The following is a 25,791-nucleotide window of genomic DNA, read 5'->3' on the forward strand; positions in this document are numbered from 1 at the left end:
GTCAACACCCTACCTCTTACTCAGTCTAAAATCTTAACTGGCAGCCTTCTCATGATTACTCTCACGTCAATTTGATGATAGCAGCCCTCTTATCACTACCCTTTCTTCCCTTTAAAATTTGCAGCCCTCTCTCTCACGTTTGATAATGGCAGCTCTCTCACCCCTTTTTTTTCATAACAGCCATCATTCTCACTCACCCCATATCTCGTCTCTCTTTTATCTTTGATTGCCGAAACTTTTAGTATTAGGTTTTGACATCTAACCCCTGGTGATCGAAGCTTAGGAGGAGGGATTTTCTGTGCGAAACTCCGTTAGAAGAATCTTTGTTGCTGAAATTCTTTTTGTGGGGAAAGATTGGTGGAGAAATCTCTTGGTGGCCAAATATTCTACGACTTCTTTACTTGGTTAGTTTGATTTTCATCTATCAGGCTTGATTAATTTATTTTTGTCAACAACGTATGTCTATTCGATTTTTCTAATTGCATGTGATAATTTCTTTTAATTTTCATGTTGTAGTTTTCTTTTGAGAGAATTTATATGATGGGTGGCCGTGAAAACACGTGAAGTCTGAAAAAAGTAGGTACGGCCCACTTTTTCGATGATCCAAACCGTTCATCTGTTTGGGCACAACGTAAATATGGTGTGTCCCAAAAATCATTTACATAGGATGATCCTAACCCTCGGATCTGAACTGATCTGAAAATGTAGATTTCCAAATATCATTTATGGAATCTTCTACAGATCGGAGGATTAGGATCATCCTATGGAAATGATTTTTGGGGCACAACCTATTTGAGTTGTGCCCAAACAGATGAACGGTTTGGATCATCGAGAAAAGTGGGCCGTACCTACTTTTTTCAGACTTCACGTGTTTTCATGGCCACCCATCATATAAATTCTCTTCTTTTGATGGCATGCTTTCTTTCTGTTTTAATAATTTTTTTTATGTTCTGGATCTAATTTCTAGGAAAACCCAAGTTAGGAAATCTAAGTAGAACCCTTTAGATGAGATTTTGGATCTTCTAAGCTCTAAGGGTTTTTCGAAGTTTTTTTAAGCAAAATCAATTTCAATTTTGCAACCCCACTCAATCTCACGAACCCATTTTTCTAGCCCCCATTCCATCTTGATAATCATAGCCCCATTCCATTTTGATAACAACAGCCCACTTGGAATCCAAAATCCCCTCCCAAACAGCCAATTAGAGAGTAATAATCACAGCTCAATAATCATTAATGGACAAAAAGTAATAAGGCAAAATGGGGTAGTGCCAATATCATTCCCGCCATAGTGCTGGCTGCCTGTCTTGTGACTAGATTTCGAGCATCTAAACAATAGATTCACTGAAAATGGTAAACTAGAAAGTTATAGCTTTTTGAAAGATCTTTCCAATGCATATTTGTACGTCAAATTTAGCTAAGCGGTTAAAAGTTATGACCGTTTAGTGGGTTGTATTCGTTAGATCTTTAAACGGTTAAGGTTTTGTCGAATTTCTCCAATTGTCAAAACATGGTTATGTTAATGTCATTTTCCAATCCAAAATTTAAAAGTCACAAATCCAAAATTCACCCGCTTTAAAACCATTGATCTAAATCCGTTAAAAGTTATTAACCAAAAGACCACTAAAACTCACAAGTGAAACTAAAAACTTCTAATCAAGCAACATAAAAGACACCGCACACACTAAAGGCCTCAAGATAACTAAAAGCTTAAAGAAACTCTAAAAAATTCAATAAACCCTGAAAGAACTCAAAATTCTTGAGAGCTTTGGATTCTAAATCTCTTAGGAACCCTTAGTCATTAGGCTAGTTCAGCCTTAGCTTTAGGTCGCTTTCGAATCCTTAAATCCTCTAGGTCAAGCCTAGTTGCACCTAGAAGGTTAGGTCATTTCATTAGTTCCATATAGAGATCCTAAATGGAACCCTTAAGCACACATAGTCAGCAATCACCAGTCCCAGCCCCAGACCTATAAGTTAGGCATTTAAGCATATAGTTTAGGCGCCTTATGACGTCAAACTACGAGCGGCTTGATCCCTAGCGGTTGGGGTACGTAGGCAGCTTGGGTAGCCTCCAAGGTCAGCCCCATCCTTTTTCTTTCCTTTTTTGTCCCTTTTTTATATACTATTTCATTGCTTACTCTCTCAAATATATTATTTTGTGGCTCATCTGATCCAATTCTTTTATCTTCTTCTTTGCATACATCGTTTTTATGGTTTGCATGATTATTTACCTCTTGCTTTCTTTATAAATAAATTAAATAAAATGTTGGGTTTCAAATTTAAATTAGATTTTGAAATAAAGGGTCTATAGAACCAAGATGGAGGTGAATTGGTTTTATAAAAAATTTATACCATTTTAAATTCAAGTATTAAACCTAATTTGTTTTTTTCTTCTCTTTATTAGATTTTGGTTAGTTCAAATAATATCAAGTAAAAAGGAAATGACAAACCAAACAAAAATGAAAGTGCAAGACAAGGAAGGAACACACCGATGTATAGTGGTTCGAGCAAAGCCCTACTCCACTCTTCTTGAGATCGTCCTCAAGGATTTTCACTATGTGAGACCTACACGATGCCCGGCTCCGAGGCGATTACACTCCCAAGGGGTATTAAATGAGGATGCCCTTTACACCTTTACACCGACTCTCCTTCTACGCCGAGTTTTAAGCGTTACTCCTTAGGGTATTAAAAATAGGATGCCCTAGCCTCCTTTACAATGAATAGAAGATAAAGATTGCTTGGCTTCTCTTGAAAGCTTGATGCACAATGAAGTCCCTATGAGTGCTCTTCACAATAGGTTGCAAATGAAAGCCCGAAATCCAAGCTCAAATGATTTGCAAGTGCAAGGCAAGTTTTGTGGAGAAGAAAAATAATATCTCAAGCTAAAAGGGATTTGCAAGTTCTTTGAATGCTTAAGGATGTTTTTCCAATTGTTCAAGAGTGGTAGATAATCCTCTTGAATGAGTATTTATAGCCCTTTGAAAAGATATGACCATTTCGGGGTGTGAGTATTAAAAGAGACCAAAAATCAATTTTTAATTTTAAACCCAACGGCTCTTTTCTGTGCTGTCGCGACGTTCTCGGAGTTCCGAGAACCATTCTCAGAGCTCCGAGAAATTCTCAGAGTTCCGAGAGAATGGCCAGAAGTTAGGAAAATACTACTGGACCATTTCTCGGAGTTCTGAGAAACATTCTCGGAGTTCCGAGAAACATTCTCGGAGTTCTGAGAGAATAGCCAGAAGTTAGGAAAATACTACTGGACCATTTCTCAGAGTTCCGAGCTCGGAGCTCCGAGAAAAATCTCGGAGTTCCGAGAAGCCTAAAATCAGCAGACTTTTTCTGTTTTTGTTGCTATTTGACTTTGGGCTTTTGGAACTCAAATCTTATGATAATTTGGAATGTTATGAGGGTCTCAACATGTTGGTCCACCACATAACCATTCACTTAACCAATTAATTTTAATACGGGGAGTGTGGTTAGTTTTGAAAAATACATTTGAAAGATTTTGCCTTGACTTAGAAATCAAAGAGAGAGGATGTACAACAAGTCTAAATGTGGTTACGCTCCTCTTTGGTCTTGGTCTTCATAGATCTTCTATGGTGTGCTTACATTGCTTGAGTGTGTTGAGGTGAGCTCCACATTGATTGTTCTTTCAAGGTGAGTTGTCTCATGTGGTCTCTAGCTCCTTTGACTCTTGTGTGGTACATCTTCAAGCATGACCAAGTGATGTGATGGTTCCTTCTATGATCATCCTACCTTATCAGAATACTTCAAGGCAAATTGATTAGTATTCAAGAACATAATCAATTATGTTTAGAATCATCAAAACAAGATAGGAGAGTAGACCGTTGGGCTAACAATCTCCCCCTTTTTTATGATGACAAACAAAATTGAATATGAGGTGAGTGTGGAGTGACATAATAGGCAAGTGAATGCAGGAACTCCCCCTCAATGTATGCACAATGATAAACGATAACAAGTAAAAGCATATAGTGCATATAGGCAAGTGAATAGATAATCAATTTGCAAACTTCTCCCCCTTTTGTCATCGACAAAAAGGGCTAACTTAATCAAGTTTTAAGCGCATACATGAACAAAGTGATATTCGAGAAGTACTTCATGTTGATTAGTTATAAAACTCCCCCTTAAACTTTCAAATGAGGCAAACTAAGATGATTGAGTTAAGTACTCCCCCTAAATCAATGCTTATGGTATAAAATATGTAGCCAAGTAATGCACATATACCTGTTCATGATCGAGATGTTGACATACTGTCAAATTGTTAGGTATTTTAATTAAGGTGAAGGTACCTCTCCATCTTAGAGAACTAAGAAGGCTAAGAGTACCAATTGAGTGATTTTTAAGATTAATATTTGACATCTCATTCATGCAGATACTACCAAACAGGGATGATATATATATACTATATAGATAAGCTGGTGAAAGGCACAAAGTATTTATTTGGCAATTTCTTTGACTTGATCCGCACTCCAAATGTTCAAGGCACTTCGGATATAACATATTCTATCATCACTAAGGGGTTTCGTAAAGATATCAGCCAATTGTTCCTCAGTTATGATATATTTTAAGCAAATGTCCCCTTTTTGTGAGTGATCTCTAATGAAGTGGTGCCTAATCTCAATATGTTTGGTTCTAGAGTGTTGTATGAGGTTCTTTGTCAAGTTTATAGCACTAGTATTGTCACATTGGATGGGAATATTTTCCAATTTAATTCCATAGTCCATCAATGTACTTTTCATCCATAGGACTTGTGCACAGCAAGCTCCAGCTGCCACATATTCTGCTTCTGTTGTGGATAGAATTACTGAATTTTGTTTCTTGCTAAACCATGAAACAAGTGATTTGCCCAAGAATTGACAAGTTCCACTAGTGCTTTTCCTATTCACTCTACATCCAGCAAAGTCTGCATCTGAATATCCAATGAGAGTGAAGGCAGTAGATCTTTCATACCATAGTCCTAGACTTTGGGTTCCTCTTAAGTACTTGAAGATCTTCTTGACTGCAGATAGGTGAGACTCCTTTTGATTCGATTGAAATCGAGCACAGAGACAGACAGTAAACATAATGTCTGGTCTGCTGGCTGTCAAATAGAGTAGGCTACCTATCATACCCCTATACATCTTTTGGTCCACAGATTTGCGAAATTCATCCTTTTCTAACTTAGCAGTTGTACTCATGGGAATTCTTGATGTCTTGTTGCTATCCATACCATACTTCTTTAATAACTCATTTGTATATTTTTCTTGATTTATAAATATCACATTTTGGTATTGTTTGATTTGGAGTCCTAAGAAGTAGGTTAACTCAGCCATCATGCTCATTTCAAATTCATTTTTCATTAGAGTTGCAAATTCATCACACATTTTTTGATTAGTCGAGCCACAGATGGTATCATCCATATAAATCTGGACAAGGAGGATATCTTGATTTTTTCTTTTGATAAATAATATTTTATCCACCTTTCCCATCTCAAAACCTTTTTCTACTAGGAAGGTGCAAAGCCTCACATACCAAGCTCTAGGAGCTTGCTTCAACCCATATAAAGCCTTATCAAGCTTGAAGACATGATTTGGATGTTTGTAGTCTTCAAAACCTGGAGGTTGCGCAACATACACTTCCTCTTGGATATAGCCATTTAGGAAGGCACTTTTGGCATCCATTTGATATAATTTAAATCATTTATGAGATGCATATGCCAAGAGTATCCTAATAGCTTTCATACGGGCAATATGAGCAAATGTCTCATCATAGTCTATTCCTTCCTACTGATTGTACCCTTGGGCTACAAGCCTAGCTTTATTTCTAGTGATAATTCCATTTTCATCCATTTTGTTTCTATACACCCATCTTGTGCCAATGACTGGATGATCACTAGGCCTAGGCACTAGCCTCCATACCTTGATCCTTTCGAATTGACTCAACTCTTCTTGCATAGTCATCACCCAATATTCATCTTTTTCAGCTTCCTTGATGGACTTAGGATTTAATTCGGATAGGAACGTCAAGTTGTTACTCACACTTCGATAATATGATCTAGTTCTTACCGGCGATGTGGCATCACCTAAGATTTGGGATTCAGGGTGATCTACCAATATTCTCCTATCCCATAGGTAATGAGTCATCATCTACACTCTCAACTTTCTCACTAGGTAATGTATTATTTGTAGATGCATGGGGAGGAGCATTTGTCTTAGGTAAGAGGTGTTCAATAGGTTCATCCTCATCATGTGGCATTTCTTGAGGTGTTGGCTCTCTCTCATCAAATGTAACATGCATGGATTCCTCTACAACTAGGGTTCTTCTATTAAATACGCTATATGCCTTGCTATGTGTAGAATACCCTAAGAATATGCCATCATCCGACTTCTTATCAAATTTGTGTAAGTTATCTTTGATGTTCAAGATGTAGCATCTACAACCAAACACTCTAAAGTAGCTTATATTTGGTTTCAAGTTTTTCCAAAGCTCATAAAGTGTTTTCTTAGAAATTGGCCTCATATATACCCTATTTATGATATAGCAAGCGGTGCTAACCGCCTCCACATAAAAGTATCTAGGAAGATCATTCTCATGTAACATGGTTTTAGCCATTTCTTAGAGGGTTCGGTTCTTTCTTTCTACAACCCCATTTTGTTGAGGTGTCCTAGGTGCCGAAAAGTTGTGTTTGATGTCATGTTCATTATAATAAGTGTCAAAGTGTATATTTTCAAATTATGTTCCATGGTCACTCCTAATGTAAGATATGGTAATACCTTTCTCATTTTGGACTTGATTACACAACTTAAGAAAATTTTCATAGGTTTCATCTTTATGTGCTAAAAATATGACCGATGTAAATCGTGAGTAGTCATCCACCACAACAAACACGTACCTCTTTCCACCTAGGCTACTTGTCTTCATTGATCCAAAAAGATCCATATGAAGTAGTTGCAAGGGGTAAGTGGTTGAGATCATATTTTTAGGGGCAAATGAGCTCTTCAATTGTTTGCCTAATTGACAAGTTCTACAAATGTGATCTTTGGTGTACTTGAACTTAAGCAACCCTCTAACAATGTCTTTAGAGGAGAGGGTTGAAATGAGATCCATTCCGGCATGACCCAACCTCCTATGCCATAATCAAGAATCTTCACTAATAGCATTAAGACAAGTTACATTTTGGAGTCTAAGATCATCTAGCCTAATAGTGTAAATGTTATTGTCTCTAGAACCTATGAATTGCACTTTTTCATCTATCTTATTCTTAACAATGCAGAGAAAGAAAATAAAAAGATTAGCATCTCTCTCTTTCGAATCCTCCAACTCTCTCTCTCTCTCATTCTCTCATCTTGAATCCTCTCATAAGTGCAACCTTCTCTATTATTTGGTGGATAAAGGAAAAAGAGATTCACTCATTCTCTCTTGGAGGTGTTATCTCTTCATTGTGCCAAGTCAGCCATCTTTCTGCGGGTCTTCGTACATAGCTTCGGGTCGCAACTTCATCAAAGGTTTTTTTTAGAGCATATAAAAGGGTGCGACAAAGCGTATACCTCAGATTTACGCACCCTAGAGACAAGGAGCGCGATCAACGGTAGGTTCCTTCATCTTTGTAAGATCAAAAGTATAAAAGCATACTTAGGGCCATTTCTTCTTTGTTTTCTTCATGATTTTCGTAAAAGTTACCATGCATGATTTTGATGGGTCAGTTTATTTGATTATCTATTTTGGTAAAAAAAAGAGAATCGTTATATGAGAAAATTGGGCGTCTGACCGATTGAAATATCTAGTGGCTTTTGAATTGTTTTTACAAAGTGAGTGTTTTAAAACCAAGGATTTTTCGTGAAGCTATGTTTTCTGAGATTTAATGTGGTTAAAATAGCACCAAAAATCTAAAAATTTCGGTAGATTTCATTTGTCTTGGCGGCTCAAAAATTCGTTCAAAAAATACTGGAAATAGGATTTTCGTGGTTCTAAAAATCGTTCGTATAACAAAACAATTCGAAACTGATTGAAATTTGGTCTGCAGTAGATTTTTAATGTTTAAATATCATAAAAAAAAGTTTCAAAAGATTTGGAGTTTATTTATTATTTTTACTGGAATTGTTTTGATAAAATCATTGATTGTCATATATATGAAGGACATATCATTAAATGAACTCCTTAAAAGCTGAAATTTGGTAACAAAATGAACTGACCCTCAGAATCATACTGTGAATTTCTCGAAAATTTTGGGCATATTTTAATATTTTTTATTGATTTATAATTGCTCTGACCAGAACATGAATATATCTGTTAAAAATAGATAATTATTGAAACAATGTCTGAATGTTTTCTCATAATTTTCTATTTGTCCGAGAATGGTCTAGTAAAAGTTTGGTTGGATTTGGAATTAATTTGCTATATTTGTTAGTGTGATGTCATCAATCTACCCAAAAGTGTAAAATCAATTAAAAATGGAATTTCAATCTTTAAAATCATGAAGAATTAAAACGGAATATATTTTTCAAGAAAACATCATATTCTAAAGTTTCTGGAACAGATAACTTAATTAGCTATAGGCTTCTTTGAAAAATCATTAATCTGATCCAATTGTGATAAATTCATTTAAAAATCCAAACTAATTCAAAGCACCTTAAAAATTTTCAGAGAATTCTAACTTTTCATATTGTATTCAATCACTAACTTATCTGAAACAGAAATCTTAGGAGTCTTAGATTTCCTTTGTAAAATGGCCATGCTAGGATAATTTAGATGCCGAGATCGTAACTATAATCGTATACTAATTACGATCAATCCAGCATTATTAGAGTGTGTAAATTATAGTATGTTATTGGCTCCGAGGTCCACTGTCCACGAAAATCCTAAGAAATATGCCAGGCAATAAGATACTATAACTTACTTGCTAAAATTATACAAGGGTTGAGAGCACGATTCCCTTCCGTGGTAGCGATTCAAGGCCGAAGCTTGCGAACCATAGAGCCTTTGGTATTCCTTAGATGTTTAGGAATCGAAGATCCTTGAAATCTTAAAATCATTAATTTCAAGAAATTAAATCAATTTATCTCAAGTCTTCGGAACCGTTGGATTGCGGTTTCCATCGTAACAACCATTAGAACCCCATTTAGGAACACTTGCGTCATGTCGTGTCCTAGGTTTTAGGGAGTCCTAGAGTTAGGGAGTTCAGCCTCATCACGACCGATTGCTATTATTAGCAATTGAGTCATAGATCTAGTTACACTACTCACCTAATTTTTTCCTAGGACAAGCCTAGTTACCTAAGATGTAGGTTAACCTGCATTAGTCTAAGGGACAACTTGCACTTAAATAGGATCATATAGCATCTTAGATGAAGTCCTAGGATAATAAAATCTTCAACTTGAATTAAATAACTTCTTTTAAAACTGTTGAAACAGTCAATCCAGTCTAGAGAGGTGTCCTAGATGAGTTAGGCATAAGTAGCCTAGCTTAGGTGCACCGAACTACGTCGACTCTGATCCCAGTGAGGATTGGGTACGTAGGCAGCTTGGATGCTTGATGGCATATCAATCACGAGTCGGCCCCACACACAAATGGTGGGGTTTTGTATATTATTTTTCTTATATATTCTTAATTAAAATATGTAGGATTTTCCTCAAATTAGTATTTTAGAAGAACTTTCACTTAGATTGAATTCAAACAAATTAAGAAATCAAGATACACATTTAGGAATTACATTGAAATTAGATCTTAGGATGCATGTCACATAGTTCGCACATTAATGTAGAGTTAGATGAGCTATTTAAAAGAAATTCAAAAGAGTTAACTTTTGGAATTGAAGACCGATTATCGGGCAGGAATGGTGCATATGGTGATAACTCCCCATACCTTCCATTCTCGTAACCAGGTAACGAGTCTAAATTTCTGGTCAATTATGGGTCCTAGATTCCTCATCTAGGTGGCGACTCTGTTACTATCTTTTGTGTGGAATTCGGATTGCCTTAGTGATCCCAAGTTCATGGAAAAGATGAATTAAATCACACCTTGCTAGGCTCGGCGGCTTACCCCTGCCCTTATAGGTACTGGATTGCATGTTTGTTTGCACCCTATTGCTTGGTTGCTGTCTGCTTGGTTGGGTAATTAAAATAAATAATAAAAATCACATGCCATTCGCGTGGGTACGAGAGACCAAGAGAGAGCGTGGCGGCTCGCGCCTCACCCCTCTCGCGGGATCAGGTCCCACAGTTTGGCGACTCTGCTGGGGATCACCTAACTTCATTAAAACTTCAAAGGATAACTCATTTGAATTTAATTTAACTGGCTCATAAAACACTCTATCTTATATCTTATACTTGTTAGATTAGTTTGTATGTTTTATTTTCTCATCACATTTTACTCAAATTTAATCTAACAAAACCTGAAGGCATCATAGATTGCGCAAACTTATTGCACACACTTACATCACTTGCATCTAAACCCTAGCATCTCACATGCACATACGTCCTATTTTAGGAACCCGGAGTGTTTTCTAGCATGGTTGACTGGGATTTCATCACTTGGTGCCTCTGTGCTAGAGAAGCATTCCACTCTTAGCTTAGTACCTTTATGGTGCGTAAACAGATCTCTTGTTCACGTACTGATACGCCGGACACTGGTACAGTATATTGAGCACGGATTCGCGCTAAGGGAACTCTTCGCCTTACCCCTAGATTACCCCACACATGCATGCAGTATACGAACACACGTGCATCACGTGTATGAGCCTAGTTTAGGATATCCTACCCATTTGTGTCTAGATTAGGCCGTAGTCCATCTTCCAATGGCTACGATCGGTTCTTAGGTAGACAAACAAAGTCATGAGTCGAGATCCTCTCTCCACTCCTTTAGATTAGGATTAGGATTGATGCCTTCAGGTAACCCTTGTCAAAATGTAAAAAGATTAACAAACTTTTCCTTTGGGGTTAGGATATAAATCCCATCTTTCCTAAGATCTCATAGGATTAGTCATTCTTGATCTATCCATTGAAAGCAATCCTATGCGATCTCATCTAATCTTTTGATCGTATGCCTTTCATTCTTCATTCACACGATCGATCATGTCTTCATACTTTCTTTAAACTGGCAGGAACTTGTCCAAATCTCATGTGTATGTAATCTTGATCCTTCCTGTATCCCTTCTCTTGGCTTACAGGCACCATGTCTACTCGTAAAATTCTCAATTGGATCCGTGGTACATTAAAGGAATCACACATCTATGCCATAAGTGAGCAAGAGAAAAATGTCTTTGGCTACATAGCAACCATTAAGCTTGATTGGGGATTACTCTATGCCGCATCAGAGTGTTGGGATCCCGATCATCCTGTCTTCCGATTTGGCAACCAAGAAATGTGTCCCACTTTTGAAGAATAGTGTGCCTTGTTGGAATATCCTGTGGATGGCCCTCTGGTGAAGCCATCTTGTGTGCCGGATTATCGTCCTTTATTCCTTCGCTTAATGAATAATCCAGATGAATCCATGGACTCTTTCATAAAAGGCCAAAAAGTGTCCATGCAACAGCTTATCGACACTTACCCTCCTATTGGACACATTGGCGCTGTTGATATTCAAAAGGCCCGACATCGAGCTCTGAGATTCTGCTCCTTTGCTAGGTTCATCACTGTCCAGCCTTCTCGCTTTGCGTCAGCTATTCTTTTGGATCTCGTTGATCAAATGGATTATGGTGCCAATCAAATTCCTACTATACTTGCAGAAACCTTCAATGGGTTAGATGATATGGCTCGCCTTCGTGCTAGCTCAGATCCAGGTCGTTATGTTCGCTCTTTCAATGGGTCCTTCTCAGGATGTCCTGCATTACTCCAGGTGTGGTTGTGCCACAAGCTAAAAATTGCAGCTCCTGTCCACTTTGATCATACATTGTATACCTTTTGCGAGTGGCGTCATGATGTTTCCTTCGATCATAAAAGCGATTGGGTTGATTGGTTAAGTTTTCGCCAACAAGATTAGATTTGTTGGCAAATTCCTGGAATCCAAGAAGCTGTCTTCAACACTGGAGAAGCTAACTACGTTCGCCTTCTTGGTCTAAAAAAGACTTCCTTTTATGTTCCTGACAGGATTCTACGTCAGTATGGAAGGGAGCAATCTATTGTGCCTCCCCTTCATCATTTTTATTCGCCTGAGGATCTTAAGCCCAAGATCGTCAGAGCCGTTTCATCTGCTTGGGATGTCAAAATCATCAAACCTTTAAAGGAGTCAGTTGAGGAAGATTATTGTCTGAAGAAAAAGTCTAGAAAGAATGTTTAGTCTTTTTAGTCCTGTCAGTTTATCTGTGATTTAATAAAGTGAATCATATACTCAAGCTTTAAAGATTGATCAATAAAGTTCATCTTTCTCTCTCATTATCCTGGTCTATGTATGTATCATTGTCTGCTTCCTTCTGTGATTTTAAAATATGTCTTTCAAATATTTCAGGGCAGTAACACCATAGCTAAGCCTACTACTCCTTTGGTTCGGATTTCTTCACGGTTGGAGAGGAAATCTGTCTCTCCACCACCTTCTCTGAGGACCCCGTCAGCTGCTTCTTTCTCACCCTCATCCTCGCCAAGGGCAGAAAACCAAGATAATCCTCCACCCGTTGCTGTTACTGATACTCTCACCTTAATTCTCCAGCAACTTCAGGAGCTCAAAGAGGAGAACCGAGTTACCAAGGCACAACTTTCTGAGAAGTTGGGGCCGTCGTCTTCCAAAGATAAAAGGCCTATGCACCATACAACAACTTTAGCAGCACCTGCCCAGCCAGTGTTCATCCCTATCCCTGATAAAACCGAAGAAAGCTTAGAAAAAGAACAGTACAGCGAGGATCGCAGTAAGCCTTCTCAGTCCACGGATGATAAGACAGTTATGGAAAAATTAGAAAGTCTTACCAGGAAAGTTCAAGACATCCAGCTTCAAGACCAGGGTAGTTTCAACCCAAGTGATCTTGCACTGTTTCCAGAAATCCGTCTCCCTGCCAATTTTCAAATGCCGGATTTTGATAAATATGATGGTGTGGGTTGTCCAATCACCCATTTACAGATGTTTACCATCATGTGTCAGCCTCAAGGCTTATCTCCTGAGCAGATGGCTCAACTGTTCCCTGTTTCACTTACTAAAGTTGCTAGGAGATGGTTCATGGTCCTAGACAAGACCCGTTATAAGACATGGAAGGACATTGGTGAACAATTCATTAAGCAGTTCAAATCCGATGATGGGACAGAAATCACTAGAAAAGATTTGGAGAGAACCAAGCAAGACTCGAATGAATCTTTTCTAACCTTTGTGAAAAGATGGAGGAGACTAGCAGTGCAAATGATGGAGCGCCCTTCTGAGGAAGAGCAGGTCCAAATAATTATGAAGAATATTTCCCCCCAACTCCAGTATTATCTGAATTTCAAACATTTCATCGTGGCAGGCACCCAAATAGAGGAGGCTATGGCTCAAGGTGTATTCAACCGAAGTAACCCGAATACCAGAGAATTCAGGAAGCCTCCATCAGCTGAAATTAATAACCTTTCCCGCTCCAAGCCTCAGCCTCCAAAACCTCAGAACCCCATGGTGATGGACTACACCCAACCTGCTGCCGCACCTCGACCACAGGCCCAGACAGAATTTATCCCTCTCCCTCTTCCACCATCTGAGATACTCAAGGAGTGTCTAGCCTCAGGTCGCATAACCCTACCCGACATTAGGGCTCCTTCCAATCCTTTGCCAGCAAATTGGCGAGCAGATCAACACTGCGAATACCATAGAAATTCCGGCCATCTCATTGATGATTGCATTGCCCTAAAATTCAAAATCCAGAGGTTGCTCGACAATAAAGGCCTTGTGTTCGAGCCAAGACCCAATGCTATCAATAACCTATGACCTGGTCATGCAAACCCTGCTGCTGTTGTCAATGCTATAACCATAGGAGACCCAAATTTTGATCCTTTTGAAGAAGATACAGACAGTGAAGATGTTCTAATAGCTGCTATCCTAATGTGAACCAGCCTTCGCCGAGCCTCCAAAGCTAGACAGTTGCAGCAGTTAAAGTTTTAGTCATTTACTATTTTATGTTGAGTCAGTCATCATGGTCAATACAATTGTTGAGTCCGGTCTTACAGTTCAAGGTCAATGCCTAGTCCAGGCAAGTTATCCTTTGCTTTTCTTTTATTTAGAGTTGTAAATCCTGTGCATGTTCAGGATAGGTCATCAGATGTAATAGCTTTTTCTTTAAATAAAATTTCAGTCCCAATAGTTCATTTGTGTCTGTTTCTTAAGTATGCTTCTGATCTTAAAGTAAGACTCCCTCCTCAAATGAGGACAAAATTGACAAAACTCCACTTGAGTCACAACAATTACTTGAACAAGAGGAGGAGCGCCAATCCCAGTCTTTCAAAGATGAAATTGAAGTGGTAAACACTGGCACTGAAACTTTGATTCAGTGAATGCTGATTGAAAATACATTACCCTCTGAAGAATGTGAGGAATTGATAAACCCATTTCGAGGATAAAGAGATGGTCCAATAAACGCTACTATTAATGCTAGGAGAAAGACCCAGATAGAAGGTTCAAGAAAGAATGAAGTGAATATCACATGTTATACAAGGGGCATGGATTTGAAACAACTTCCATATCTCCAGTCAATGGCCCCGGTCACAGGTTTCACCAGTGACAATGTAAAGCCATCAAATTCAATATGAAAAGTGCAAGAGCAATCATCTCAGAGCGATCATCAAAATATCAAGGGTCACCGATTCAAGGATGAAATGATGTCCAAAAATCAGTATGCACTCTCAAAGTCAAATTACTTATCAATATCCAGAAGGAAGAAGAATCATTATCTCTTACCGGGAAATGCAGTCAAACTCCGTGAAAAGAAAAATAAATAATAAATAAATAATCAGTACCAGAGGGACTCTAGTAACCTAGATCGATTCCTAATCTGAACATTGGAAGGCCTCCTTTGGCCGAATAAATCTCAAAATCATAACCCAGCGTCAAAAGAATACCGGTTTGCAAACCCTTCGAGCCTAAATGAAATTTTCTTGAAAACCCATCAAACTAGGGGCATTCGCCCCGAACTACGCGAGACCTGATCCCTACACTGGGGTACGTAGGCAGCTCGGTTAAACAGAGTTCGGTCGATTCAAAAAAAGAAAATAAATTTAATCGTTCAAAAAAAAAGAGGGACAAGTTCCAAAAAAAGAGAAGTCAATCATTCCAGAAAGAAAAAAAAAGAAAAATCAATTAACCTTCAAACAATTTATCTTCAAACTAGGGGCATTCGCCCTGACCTACGCACGACCTGATTCCTACCCTGGGATACGTAGGCAACCTGTTCACAGGTTCGGTCGAAATCTTTGTTGAATCTTAAGCCATTCTTTGAAAAGCCCTATCCTACCTATAAAGTCCTTTCGGTGTTCAGAATTAATTATCTAGGTCCCGAAACACAAAAAGTGAAAAAGAAAAAAAAAGAACGGAGTTTGAAGATCTGCTAGACTGAAAACCTGAAAGGGCAGTCTAGGCAAAATTTAAGATCATTCCCCTGCTAAGTGGAAAATCCGAAAGGGTGGCTTAGGCAAAAGCTGAGGGGATATCCTGCTGGATCGAAAACCTAGAAAGGTGGTTCAGGCAAAAGTTAAAGCTAACACGGTCCACTAAGTTAAAAACCCCGAAGAGGTGACTTGGTCACGGTAATAGAATCATTATAAGAATACTACAGCCGGTATCAAGACTGAAGATCAACAGACGTTTAGGCAAATTCAAGTGTCATCCTCAAAACTGGAGGCATTGAAGCTAAGCATCTTAGGAGTCGTAATTAAATCCTTGAGGCATTACTGTTTTAAGGAAAAAGTCAAGTGCTTACCAATTGAGAAACTATTCTTCGAAAGGATAGACTTACCAAACAAAATATTAACTAAGTCAGAAGCATCACTCTATTTGTCAGTATAGTCAGTCAATCTTTGTTATTCTAAGTTCACTCCTTCAGAGCTCCTCAATCCTTTGAGTAGTGCCTTTTATCTAAGTTTTCTCTTTAGAAAGAGTCAATCGTTGTCCTTATGTCCAAATGATGCAATTGTCTCGGTGAAGGAGACTCGGCCTCGTCGGCTCCTTTCGTACCTGAAAGAGCTCGAGAATCTAGTCAAACAGCTTCATTTCAAAGAAGATCAACTCAGAAGAATTCAGAAGTAGAAACATCAGAAAGCCCAGTTCTAGTAAGAAGATCATACCCTAGGAAGGCACCTTAAGCTTGGAAGAACCTCAGATGCAATGGTGGTTGAGCCAATTTCTCAGAAAGGTGAACCATTAAAATTCAGAATTTCCTTCCAGTTAGTTAAATACTATCATGGTCAAGAAATGTATATCTAAACACCTGTCAAGAGGCAAATCCCACTTTTCCAAGTTAGTATCCAAGAGAGCCGTTGTTCTAGATTACCAATTTCAAGTATTTAGATCAAGGTTTCAGTTATCAAAATCCCCAGAAGATAAGACTAACAGTCTCTTTGCGAAAAATCTTGTTGAAGTTTCATGAAAGTGTTCCTAATCCATTTTCGTTAGTAATGGTTCTTCGTTCATAAGGTTTGTCGTCTCATCATTCGACAAAGTCTTAGTTTCCAATATCTTTATCGGGCACGATCTATAATATCCCCGATTTCATTGAGTTCAAAAAATCTAAAATTCATCAAATCCAATCTTACGTCAAATTCAAATTCATGAAAAATCTCTAAATTCTTCGTTGTTGAATTCATCAATCGAAGCTATCTCGTTTCTTTGAGCCCGTTTGGGAACAGTGTCTCAGTTTTCGAGTCCATTAGGGAATGGTCTCTTATCTTCTTCTAACCCGTTTGGGAACGGTGCCTCATTTTTTGAATCCATTTGGGAATAGTTTCTTATCTTCTTTGAGCCCGTTTGGGAACGGTATCACATTTTTTGAATCCATTTGGGAATGGTCTCTTATCTTCGAGCCCGTTTGGGAACGGTGTCTCATTTTTCGAGTCCATTTGGAAATGGTCTCTTATCTTCTACCCGCCCGTTTGTGAACAGTATATCAATTTTCGAGTCCATTTGTGAATGGTCTCTTATCCTCTTTGAGCCCGTTTATGAGCGGTGTCTCATTTCTCGAGTCCATTTGTGAATGGTCTCTTATCCTCTATGAGCCCGTTTGTGAACGGTGTCTCATTCTTCGAGTCCATTTGTGAATGGTCTCTTATCATCTTTGAGCCCGTTTGTTAACGGTGTCTCATTTTCTGAGTCCATTTGTGAATGGTCTTTTATCCTCTTTGAGCCCGTCTGTGAACAGTGCCTCATTTTCTGAGTCCATTTGTGAATGGTCTCATATCCTCCTTGAGCCCGTTTGTAAACGGTGTCTCATTTTCTGAGTTCATTTGTGAATGGTCTCATGTCCTCCTTGAGCCCGTTTGTGAACGGTGTCTCATTTCCCGAGTCCATTTGTGAATGATCTCTTATCCTCCTTGAGCCCGCTTGTGAACGGTGTCTCATTTTCTTCTAAAAACCGTTTGAGAACGATCTTTGTCCCTTCTCTTCAGAATCCATTCAAAAATAATATCTCATTCCCTTTAGGCCCGTACAACTACGGTGTCTCATTCTTATTGAGTCCGTACAAATACGGTCTCTTAGCCCTTCGAACCCGTACAAATACGAGGTCTCATTCTTTTTGAATCCATTCGAAATGATATCTCATGTCCTTTGAACCCACACAAATATGGTATCACATTTTATCTGAGCCCGTGATGCTTCATTTTCTTTAAAAATCTTTCGAAAGTCATCTGTTATTCTCTCTAAGACCATTTGAAAATGGCGTCTCATTTCCTTTGAAACCGTTCAAAAACGGTATTCCTTTCCCTCTGAAAATCCGTTTGAAAATGGTATCACATTCCTTCATTGCCCGTTCGAAAATGGCGCCGCTTCATAATTATCTTTTGTTCTGGATTGCACGATTTTTGCAATCAGATTGGATTCATTTCTCCATTATTCTGGACCACCAAGTCATGGTATTTAGAGTAAATGATTTTTTATAAATGTTCAATTCTAGGACTTCATTTAGGATGTTGCATTATGTTAGGTTGCATGCATTCGTATTTAGGTTGCATTTTATCTAGGGAGTCCGTTGTTGGTGAAACGCTGCGCAAAATGGTGTTGTCACTTTTGCTTTGATATTCAATGACTACGTCATCTCTACCAAAGAGGGGCATCTGTAGACACCCTCATTTTGCTCCGCTTTAATCAACAAAGAAGTTAGTATTTTCCTATTGGTTTTTCAGTGTTTTCCATTTTTGGGTCCATCTCTTACATTTTTTTCAAATCTTTTCGGTCGTTTCCGCCATTTTTTGCATTTTTTATGCCAAGAGTGGAGAAGGGTTATTCATAAGAATCTAAAGAAGAGAGAATTTGGACCCATTCGGTGGGCCCGCATTGAATACTTTAATTAGATATGGATCAAGCAAGTGTGCCCTACATTGTTTTTCATGAAAACATGAACTTTTAAACTTATTTGGATTTAATGAGCAAAATCGATTTTCATGGCGGGAATAGTGTATTTCGGCCAATCTTGCTTGGGCCCATTATTGTTGTAATTCAAGATTAAGGTGGCGGCTCATTAGTAGAGTGCTTCGCATCAACCTATGTTAATGGTTTGGCGGGCACCGTCAATTTACATCAAAGCCCATCAATTGGATCGTTTGGATTATCTCATTGGACTGATTTAGGAATGGGTGCACCCAATTTATATTATGGTCCACCAAATGAACGGTTTGGATCATCCCACTAATATGATTTATGGGATACACCAATTTACATTGTGGCCCAATCAAATGTGCAATTTTAGATAGTCTATGGTGAAGGTAGTACAGTGACATTAAGGCCGTTTTAAGTGAGCCACCCATTCCCATTGTGACCCATCATTTGAGTGGTTCAAATTACCCCATTAAATGAACGGTTCAGATCGCATGGAGTTTTGAACTTTGGTCCAAGAAGGAAATTGGGCCCGCTAGTGACTGGAAGAATCGGATTTGCTTCACATTAGGGGTTTGGTAAATAGGATTTGAGAATCACCCAAAAAAATGTTGATATTTGGAGTGCAACTAATTGGATGATATAGATTATCCAATAAGAAGTGGTGTAGATATAAAGGGTGGTGCCAATATTAAGTTGTGTGATTTTGGAATCAACCATGTGGATCCCATATGTTCGACTACACATGCTGTTTCTATAAAGTTGCCGAAATCAAGAGGGGTAAGGAGTGCTATTATCAATAGAAAAAGGATAAATTTTGGTCCTTAGTGGGGTCCACTAGCTCGTTCTTAATTTATCTTATTCATATTCTCCTTAAATAGTAAGCGATGGGCATGAAGTATTGACCAAGTTGGAGTTGAACTAATAAGGGAAAATACAATAAAATTTGCATGGTCGGTGAAAAGGAAAGAAATTTTGTTCCACGTGCATGCATGCATGGAAACACCTTTAAATTTCATCTATGTATATTTTGGTTTCAAAAGTAGAAAGTTGCTTTCATCTTTTGGCTGAAATTACTACTCTTAATTTCCAAGTTTCTATTGTTAATAAAGACTTCTAAGGAATTCGGTATCAAGTAGGACCCACTAATATTCGGAAGTCATTTTCTGCAAAATTCGGGCCCACTATCACTAAAATTGCGAAGTTTTAAGTAGGGGCTGCCATGTTCTTTCAAAAGTGAAGTTTGTTTTTCGGAATGGGCCCATTATATTAAATTTTGAATTTAATTCCAAATAGAATTCGTTCATTAGAGAAGTGGGGCCTATCATTAAAAATTTGATTTTTATTAAGCCAAAGACGGTGCGGGTTACCATTTTTCGGGGATTATAATTCAGCCATGTTTGAATGGGGCCCATCAAGTTAATATGGAGAGGTGTCTGTTGTTGCCTAAAGAGTTGTGAGAATGTAAGGTAACTCAGGGATGCGAAAAAAGACTAATATGGAGAGGTGTCTGCTACTAATTGGAAGGATGCTAAAATTAGTTAGAATCCATCATTACCAAGAAGAGTAATAGGCAATTTTGCAAAAGGAAGAAATTCATCAATTAGGGCAATCCAGGGTAAGTGCAGATCTTTTGCTGCTAAATATGGGGCATGCAAGATGGCCTTGTTTTTGGACATCTATGACTTGACGGTGGGAGAACATCCCAATAGGGAGATCCATGTTGCTATTCCGATGATTATATAGGAAATGTTCTATGTGGTGGAGGGGGAAAGAATAACAATACATCTTCTATGACTACGTTTTGCCATGGGATAAAAAAAAAGAAAAAAATTGCTTCCCCCATAAAATACCAAGAGAAAGAAAAGAAAAAGATTACCATCTCTCTCTTTCGAATCCTCCAACTCTCTCTCTCTCTCTCTCTCATTCTCTCATCTTGAATCCTCTCATAAGTGCAACCTTCTCTATTATTTGGTGGATAAAGGAAAAAGAGATTCACTCATTCTCTCTTGCAGGTGTTATCTCTTCATTGTGCCAAGTCAGCCATCTTTCTGCGGGTCTTCATACATAGCTTCGGTTCGCAACTTCACCAAAGGTTTTTTTAGAGCATATAAAAGGGTGCGACAAAGCGTATACCTCGGATTTACGCATCCTAGAGACAAGGAGCGCGATCAACGGTAGGTTAATCTTTGTAAGATCAAAAGTAGAAAAGCATGCTTAGGGCCATTTCTTCTTTGTTTTCTTCATGATTTTCGTAAAAGTTACCATGCATGATTTTGATGGGTCAGTTTATTTGATTATCTATTTTGGTAAAAAAAAGAAAATCGTTATATGAGAAAATTGAGCGTCTGACCGATTGGAATATCTATTGGCTTTTGAATTGCTTTTACAAAGTGAGTGTTTTAAAACCAAGGATTTTTGGTGAAGCTATGTTTTCTGAGATTTAATGTGGTTAAAATAGCACCAAAAATCTAAAATTTCCAGTAGATTTCATTTGTCTTGGCGGCTCAAAAATTCGTTCAAAAAATACCGGAAATAGAATTTTCGTGGTTCTAAAAATTGTTCGTATAACAAAACAATTCGAAACTGATTGAAACTTGGTCTGCAATAGATTTTTAATGTTTAAATATCATACAAAAAGTTTCAAAAGATTTGGACTTTATTTATTATTTTTACTGGAATTGTTTTGATAAAATCATTGATTTTCATATATATGAAGGACATATCATTAAATGACCTCCTTAAAAGCTGAAATTTTGTAACAAAATGAAATGACCCGTCAGAATCATACTGTGAATTTCTCGGAAATTTTGGGCATATTTTAATATTTTGTATTGATTTATAATTGCTCTGACCAGAACATGAATATATCTGTTAAAAATAGATAATTATTGAAATAATGTCTAAATGTTTTCTCATAATTTTCTATGTGTCCGAGAATGGTCTAGTAAAAGTTTGGTTGGATTTGGAATTAATTTGCTATTTTTGTTAGTGTGATGTCATCAATCTGACCCAAAAGTGTAAAATCAATTAAAAATGGAATTTCAATAAGCACATGTTTTGATTTTGAAGACTTTCAATAGAGTCCAAAATATTTTTAGTATTTTTCCAAGAGGATATTTTTTCATAAATGTTAGGTGGTAATGCACAACATATTGCAATTAGGGCTTTAATATTTAGCAAAGATAATTTTTTATTATATTCATTTAATCCTTTAGATTTAGCGTTTAAAACAAATCAATTTTCAATTATCTTTACCATATCTTTATCTAGACCTTTTAAATATGTATTCATATGGATCAACCATGATCCATAATCCGAACGATCTAAAATTGGTAGTTTAGATCCCATCTTTGAGTTGCAAAAAAAAAATTGATCTTTTAACTCTTAACCGGCTAGGGTCTTAATCAAGAGCCCAAGCTTCGATACCAACTGAAATCCAAGTAGTAACTTAGTTTTGCAACCTAGAGGGGGGTGAATAGGATGTTTATAAAACTTTTACTTTTTAAAAACTTTTCCTAAAATTTCACCCAAGACTTATCCTTTGTTTAATTAAGTTTGAAATATTTGAACTTTAAACAATATTACAAATTAATTTAGTTCAAAAACCCTTGTTGATTAGCAAACTTAATTAGGTGATTTATAGCCTAGTTAGCAAGGTACAAATATTCAATCAAAACCAAAATGCTAACTACTCACTCAATTCCAAATGCAAGCACAAATAAATAAGAGAGTGAGAGGGAGAGAGAGATAGAGAAATACCAACACAAGTGACACAAAGATTTATAGTGGTTCGGCCAACGGCCTACTCCACTCTACTCAAGGTCGTACTTGAGGATTTTCACTATTGAGACCTCCACGACGCCCAGCTCCGAGGCTTTTACACTCCAAGGGAATTAAATGAGGATGCCCTTCCACCTTTATAAAGACTCTCCTACTACGCCGAGTTCTAAGCGCTTCTCCAAGGGAACTAAAAACAGATGCCCTCACCACCGATACAAAGTAAGAAGAAGATAAAAGCTTTGCCTCTAAGTAGGCTACAATGCACAATGAAGCTCCTAAAATACTCTCAAAGATAAAAAAGTTTAAGCCTAAGCCAATCTCAAATGATTTTCTCAAATCAAGGTACAATGAGTTTGGTTGGTAAGAGAAATATACCGAAAAATGGTTCACAAATGATTTTCTAGGGTTTGTTGAAGTTGGACAATATTCATCAAGTGTTTTAGACCCATTAGATGGGTATATATGGTGTCCCAACTCAATATGACCGTTTTAGAGGTAAAACGGTTATTTTCGGGTCAAACAATCAACTAGCTATTGGGCCTCCAACGACTATATTTTTTTGAGTTCGTAGTGCTCTCGGAGTTCCGAGAACATTTATCGGAGTTCCGAGAACATTTATCGGAGTTCCGAGAAAACGGCCAGAGTATAAAAATTTACTACTGGACCATTTCTTGGAGTTCCGAGAAAATGTCAAGAGTATAATTTATACTCCTTGGAACATTTCTGGTAGTTCGAGGGAACTCTCGGAGTTCCGAGCTCGGAGCTCCGAGAAGCCTATGAATCAATAGATTTTTCTTATTTTTGTTGCTAATTACTTTTGGGCTTTTGGAACTCATTTTCAATGAAGATTAGAATGTCATGAGGGTCCCATAATGATGGAACACCACATGGTCATTCACTAATCCAATTAGGCTCTAAGGGTGTGTTGTAGTCTCTTTGGAAAATATTATTTTTTACTAGTTTAAGGGTTTAAACAATGTGCCTTAACAAGAGAAAATGGAAGAGAGATAGGAATACATTCTACCCTTTCTATCACTCTCTTGAACTCTTCTCTTGAGTTGGGATCTTCTATGATTGAGCTTCCATGCTTGACATCTTCAAGTTGTAGTACAAGCTCCTTTATCCTTTGCATTGGTTCTTGATCTTCCAGCTTTGGCCTTTATGATCTTCTCTATATGTTCAATGCTTTGAGATGATTGTTGAGCTTCTCATTAGTAGATCCTCCAAGGTGTGATTTGTCCAAGTATGCTCTAGCTCATTTGTCCCTTAGTTGGTTCATCTTCAAGCATAGGCCAACAAGGTGTGTGCTAGTAATGATTTGACTTGTGTAGGACCTGTGTAAAGCACAACACTCAAGGCAAATGATCAGTCCATAAACGACTAATCAATTTGCATTTGTTAATCATCAAAACAAGGAGATTGAGTGAACCCATGGGGAACCCTTGGGCTTACAGATAGACTTAAATGAATCTATCTTTATCAATGATAAGTACCTTGTTCTAGAGTTTAAAAAATCTCTAAAACTCTTCTTCATTGGACAGTGCTTGAGATGATCATCTCATTGTCTATGAAGTAATCTCTTTTCATGTATTTTTGAATGAAAATAATTTATCATGATAAGTTCCAATGGCTGTGCTTTTTACATTTATATCTAAGCCATTGTATATTGTCAGGCCTTACATTATAAGAATTATCAAAGGTCAATGACAATTTTTTGGAAGAGGGATGATTTAAAAATATTCTTGAGTTTATCATGTCCCATCATCTCTTCCAAGATTCTAGGTTCGAGAACTCCACTCAAATCATATGTCTTTTGCAGCTTGTCTATGATACTTGTCTCCTTCCATTGTGGTAGATGTACTCAATTTTCTTATGTCTATCTCTACATTCTTCCACAGTGATGAATGAACAGAGACTAAGGAAATTGAAGATTCATGTTTAGAAGCTGGCATATGTTCTTCATGCTCATCCTCTCAAGGATGACCTTTTGTTGAAGGAGAAGAGTTAAAACAAGTACCCAATCTCTCAAATCTGGGAAGAACTTTTGAAGATGCCACCCTTACATGGAAGAAAAGGTCAAGCATTGATCTAAGCTCTTCTAAACATTCATCAGTAGAAGAGTTCCTGATAGAAGAAAAGAAGTTTAGTTTTACTTCTTTCGAGAGATTTCCAAATACCACTTTTATCATTTTTTGAAGTGATAAAAGAAATGTAGTATTAATCTTCCATTTTGTTCATGTATATTGAGCTTTATGGTTCATATTTATATATACATGTTCTTTTGGTTGCCATTGATGTGTTCCAGTACTTCATTGGTTACATTCTCTTATCCATGTGTTTATTAGACTGTATTCATTTCATTTGGTATCCTAAAGTCTAATAATCATCCATTCTTATTCAAAATGAAATCTTCATTTGAATGGAGCAACTCAAAATGGTTAAAGGTGAATAATTGAATCAAAGGCCTATGTGCTTGAACTCTAACATTTATATTAGATGCACATAATCAGAGGGAGCTTTCACTTTCATATGAGAATCTCTAAGGGCAAGCAACAAATGAACTCTAAAAGTTATATTATAGTTCAAAGCATATTCATGCTCTGGAAGAGACTTGTTTGCTTATTGTCAAGAGATCTCCTACATGATACAACTTGTGAACTTGAAAGGTTAGGTCATAGATCTGAGCATATCTTTGCTCAGGTAGATACTTATCTGCTCCAAAAGTTACAAATGAAGCCCAAGTATTCAAATCACTCATCGGTTTAACCATTTTCTCTGTCATGCCCTACAACCATGGTTTAAAATTTCGACCGAAATCCAAAATTTCAGAAATTTAGGACCGAAATTTTGGTACCCCATGTGGACCTAGGGTGCTTACAAAATTTCATCGAAATTTCGTGAATTTCGGACCGAAATTTCTGAAATTTGTACGAAAATTCCAAAATTTGGACGAAATTTCCGAATTGCCATGAAATTTCCAGATTTTATTTTCCCAACTTTTGTGCAAGTTGGGAAAATGCGTTGCTTGTGCAAGTTGGGAAAATGCCTTGAAGGGTTTTTATGATGACGTGCATGTTAGTTTGGTAATGAGATGATTACCGATCCATGTGCCGCCCCTAGATTGGCACTTGCCATGCCTATATGTGACCGAGATTCTAGTTTTGAGGTGGCATTCTTAATTTTCAAGCTAATACACTTTTAAATGCAGTAATCATTCCGGTATATAGAAAGAGTCTTACAATCACGTTTTACAGCCAGTTGAAGTAGCGAGTGCCACATGGATACAGTCCCAATCCATCTTGCGGCCTTGTACATTTCGATCTTACAGCGATCATTCTCTCATCAATACAAAATTTCCATGTGGCTTGAGCGATGGATGATCACAATACTGTCTAAGCATGTACACATGCATGGTTGAGGTAAAAATGATGCCCACTCAAGTCCATGATTACACATAAGATGCCTTGGTTGTGAAATATTTTGTCCCCTTGTGTGCAAGACTGCAAAGCATGTGAAATTGTGATTTGTAAATATGTGATGGCAGTATGG

At 37.6% G+C, this 25,791-nt stretch overlaps 1 long non-coding RNA gene across 1 annotated transcript; it reads left to right on the forward strand.

Annotated features, from left to right (window-relative positions):
- LOC143856075 (uncharacterized) lies at positions 1-25,791 on the forward strand. Its single transcript, XR_013238095.1, has 3 exons — positions 1-404; positions 20,475-20,636; positions 25,497-25,791. It is a non-coding gene; the product is annotated as an uncharacterized LOC143856075 (long non-coding RNA).

This window comes from Tasmannia lanceolata, unplaced genomic scaffold (assembly GCF_043159265.1).
Source record: "Tasmannia lanceolata isolate RefF3 unplaced genomic scaffold, GAP_Taslan_0.1 ptg000023l, whole genome shotgun sequence".
In the NCBI taxonomy this organism is placed as follows: Eukaryota; Viridiplantae; Streptophyta; class Magnoliopsida; order Canellales; family Winteraceae; genus Tasmannia; species Tasmannia lanceolata.